This window comes from Muntiacus reevesi, chromosome 18 (assembly GCF_963930625.1).
Source record: "Muntiacus reevesi chromosome 18, mMunRee1.1, whole genome shotgun sequence".
NCBI classification, from domain to species: domain Eukaryota; kingdom Metazoa; phylum Chordata; class Mammalia; order Artiodactyla; family Cervidae; genus Muntiacus; species Muntiacus reevesi.
Window position 1 is genome coordinate 5,994,031 of NC_089266.1, and position 4,769 is coordinate 5,998,799.

A 4,769-nucleotide genomic window follows, 5' to 3' on the forward strand; every position below is an offset into this window, starting at 1 on the left:
CATGGTCCGCCCAGGTCCAGATCTCCAACAGCCATCTCTGAACTCAGGTTAGATGCCCGGCCGTGGGAGGCAGCGGAAACACCCAGCCCCTACGTTATAGGAGTCTCCTTCCTGGTGGAGTGGTTCAGACAAGCTTACTATTCAGTGTGCAGGGGCTTTGGTAACAGAGAGGAAGCTGGGGGTTATAGTTCCCATTTAGCAGACAAGGAAACTGAAGGAAGGGGTGGAATTGACCTTCTGGATCGTGAACAAATCAGTAACAGAGCCTCACCCAGGGCTCAGGACTCCGAGGCTCAGAGTACATTTTGCATTTTCTGAGAATCTTGCCAAATGCATACTTGTGGACTTGGATAAGCGCCTTGGCAACGATCCTACATACGTTTATCGTTACCGGTGCTTGACTAATTTAGGAGGGACCAGAGACGCTTCCAACGTGGCTTAATGGGTCACGTGCTCCAGGTTTCCTTCCTTCCGCGCGGCCCCGCGTCCTGCCCCGCCCCCACACACACACACCCGCCCCCGGCCAGGGTTGCTAGGCAACGAGTAAACTCCGGAGCCGTTTGAGAAGCGCTGGAGCCAGCTCCGCGACTCGGGGGCTTCCCCAGCGGCAGCAGGAACCGACCGAGGTTAAGGGGCGGACGCGGGGAGGATGTCCGCGGCTGAAGAGAAGACTGAAGAGTGAAAGGGAGCCCCAGAGGGTGAGAAACACCGCTAGTGCAAGAAACTCCTCGTGGGGCGTCCTTCCGGCCTAGCTCTGCCGGATGATGGACCCCGGGACCAGCGCTCCTAGGGTCCCCCGCCCATCAGGCCTCGCTGCCCTCGATGTTCCCGGAGTCCCAGGACCCAGCAAGTTCCAGACACCCTGCCTCCTGCACCCCTTGCGGCCAGTCGGTTCCTGATGATGGACCGCATCAGACGGTCCATCTCCTGGTGGGGGAATGGGAGACCTTCTAAAGGGTTTACCGCCCCCTTGGTAGAAAATACAGCCTGGGGCTGGGGTGGTGGGCGGCCCAGCCGAGTGAAGAGGAGAGCCTTCTGCTTAGTAGAATGTAGGGAAGGGCGTTAGAGTTACTGAGCCCGTCTGCAGGGGCGGGTCCTCTGCAACATTTCACCTATTCCTCATCCCCGAGTGGGTATCCGGATGCCCTTAGGGTATCACAGTTCCTTGTTCCTGCAACAAGTTCACAGTTTATCACAGTCTCTTGAACCACACAAGCGCATTCTTCTCCCAGCTTTCAGACCCAGTGTCTTCCTCCTACATCATTAGCTTGCTGGACTTTTTCTCATCAGAGAGGAGGAGTAGGGAAGAGACCTCTAGGGGAGCATCCTGGCGGATTGGGGTCACATCACACATTTAGCATGTGACAAAGGGAGGAGGGGGCCCCCTGTGCCAGGCACTGGGGACGGGAGTGAATAGAAGACCACAGTCTTCTAATTAGGAATCATTACTCTCAGGGACTGTCATTATTAACGAAGATTCATTGTTGTTGTTGTTTAGCCACTAAATTGTGTCTGACTCTTTTGTGACCTCATGGACTGTAGCCCGCCAGACTCCTCTGTCCATGAGATTTTCCAGGCAAGAATACCGTAGTTGCCATTTCCTTCTCCAGGGAATCTTCTCACCCAGGGATCAAACCCACATCCCTTGCACTGGCAGGTGGATTTTTTACCACTGAGTCTATAGGAAGCCCAATGACTATTAGTACCACATCAAAAAAAAGAGAAAAGACCATAGTCTTGGCTCAAGGGGACAGTGCTGTAGTGGGCAGAGCAGGGAAACGCAGGCCCACATCACCCTCCAGGTCTGGGAACCTCCTCCCGCCTCTGGCTGTCTTCATCCTCCACCTCTTGGAGCTCATCCCAGGTTGACCCCAGTGTGGAGCAGAGGAAGGAATTCCCAGGGAGATCAGCCACTTGTGAAGGCAAGTGAGTCCCTTATGACCGCAAGTTCCAGAAGGTGCATAGACAGAAGAAAGAGGGCAGGAGGTCCCTCCCCCTACAGTCCTTTGTCCAGCCAGACGCAGCACAGACTGGAGGCTGCCCCAGGGACCAGAAGGAGCGACCTTGTCACCTTTGTAACTCCAGGAGTCCAGTGCTGGAGGAAGGTGGCCGCCCTCCGCCTGCCTGCCCGTGAAGCTCCTGCACTGAACTTCTCAGCCACCCCCACCAGCCCCTCATCTCTTCGTTTCTCTGAAGCCAAAGGAGGTTCTTTACAGGAACCACTTCGCTCGTTATCACTGCACAAGCTGAGTCTTGTTTTTGTTTGGTGAAGGTTCTGATCTGACTGCCCCAGGATGTCGGAGGCGGTTGCATATTTGGCATGCAGAGCAGCCTGTCTCTAATTCCACGTGGTCTTGTGTTTGAGATGCTTGTGGGGCTGAGGTTCCCATGGGTGGCATCTCCTCCCCCCAAAGTCCCAGAGGGCAGCGAGGCGGCTCCTGCCTCCCCTGGAAGCCCCCTTTGCAGACAGCCTTACTCAGGCGCTGCTTGGCGCAGCCCAGCCTTTGAGACTTGTCTCACCAGGGCGGGGAGAGACCTCCTGAGACCACCCCCCCCCCACCAGCTCTGACCTCACCATTCATCTTCATCCTCCACCAGCTTGTGAGAAAGAGCCCAGTTTGGGTCCTTGAATGAGCTGTCTTCCCATCACCCAGCCAGCCTTTAAATGTCCCCTCTGTCTGCCTCCAGATAGAAAACAATGCCTCTGTTCTCGCTCCCGGCTTGGCCTCGGGAAGCACCAAGAAGGAAAGCAAAGCTGTTAAAGATATGATCTGGGCTAGAGAGGCTATGTTTGTCTTCCTAGGCTTCCCTCGTGCTCCTAAGACCCCTGTGTCCCCTAGGAGCTGGCTGTCTCCTGGCAGCTGTCTCTTTTTAACAGAGGGAAGGATGAGCAGCCTGTAGTTAGAGTCTGGTGGTCCTTGGGTTGGGACGTGGAGGGGTGGGGGGCGCAGGTGCAGCCCTGTTCTGGTTCAGCGTTTGCTGGCGGCCAGGGAGATGCTCACTGGCTGTGCATCCTTTTCCACGAGGTTCTGTCTTGTCCATGAAAAATAAACCATTAGGGCAACCTGCTGTCCTTTGCGCTTCTGTCCCCATCCTCTGTTCTCCAAGCCATTGCTCCTACCCTGCCTGGGTAGAAAAGTTTCCAAACCACAAGAAAGAGCGGAAAATACTGCTCCCCAAGAGTCTGATGCAGGATGAGCTGTTCTGGGGCTGAGAAGTAGGCGGATGGGAGGGTAGTACTGTCTTCAACAAACAACGCCTGTGGCTGCAAAGTGGCCTAGTAGTTAACCCTCATCGCCCTCACCCCTGTCCCTGCTGTTCCAGGGCCTGAGGCCACCCAGGCACGTGCTTCTAGGCTGCTGCAGAGCTCTTGGCCCTGTATCTCAGGGGACAGCAGCCTGGACCCACCCGTCTGGTTCCTTGCAGCCCTGGAGTTTGGGGAGGAAGGACAGACACGTATCTGGTCTTAATAGTCATCTGGGGTGACTGTACAAATGTCTAAGCCTCATCTCAGACATGTAGATCAGTGTTTACAGGAAGGAAGCTGGGAATTTCTGTGTTTTGAAGGGACATTCCAGATTTGAGAAACGTTGGTTCTGAGATTAAGAGCCCTCACTTTAAATCGGTGGTTCTCATCCTTGGCTGCGTGCTGAGAAATTATGATTTAGTTACTCTGCAGTTCAACCCGAGCATCGTGGTTTTTTCCAGAGCCCTCCGGGTGTTCCTAAGTGTGTAGCCAAGGTTGAAAATCACTAGTGTATTTTTGTTTGTTTGTTTTGGCTGTGGGATCTCAGATCAGAGATTGAACCTGCACCCCCCGCTGTGATCCATTTTGAGTCATCTTTTCGTCTGGCGTGAGGTAGGAACCTGGGGTCACTCTTTTGCCTGTGAAGGTGCAGCATCCCCAACATCATTTGTTTAAAAGACCATCCTCTCCCCACTGCGTTTTCTTAGCACCTTCATTGAAAATCAGTTGACCATAGATAGAAAGGTTTATTTCTGAGCGCTCAATTCCATTCCATTGATCTAAGTGTCTGTCCTTATGCCAGCACATCACTCTGTCTTGACTATTCAGTTTTGTATTTTTTTAATGTGGACCATTTTTAAAGTCTTAATTGAATGTGTCACACCATTGCTTGTTTTATGTTTTGGGTTGTTGGCCTGTGGGATATTACTTCTCGACCAGGGATCAAACCCACACCCCCTGCACTGGAAGGCGAAGTCTAAACCACTGGTCCACCAGGGAAGTTCCTATTCATGGTTTTAACAAATGTTTTCTGACAAAGTAAGTGAAATCATTGTCAGGTCCAGCAAGTGGCAGGGAATTTAGTTCAACATAATCACCACCAATATTTCTTCCTTGCCTCTGGATAATCATATTAGCTCAGCAAAAACTGCATCAATTGTTAAGTTAGAGCTTTGGAGTCAGGTAGACCAGCAGCACCCCTTGTTGGCTGTGTGGTCCTGGGCAAGGCGTTCTGGGTCCCTGTGAATATCAGGTTCCTCCAAAGTGGGTTGGTGATTTTACTGTCCATTTTAGAGGGCAACTGTAAGAACCAAACAAGATCACGCTTAGCCTGTAGTCATCACTCCAGAAATTATTTTTTCAAATGCAGCTCAGCTTCTGGACGAATCCCTTAGGAGCCTCCCGCCACACCCAGAGAGGAAACACGGAGGCGCCCGCAGTGCTGGGGCTCCTGGAGACCAGGAGATAGCCAGCTGGGGGCCCTCACCACCCACCCTCCCCCGTCCCTGCCGCAGCCGGTACC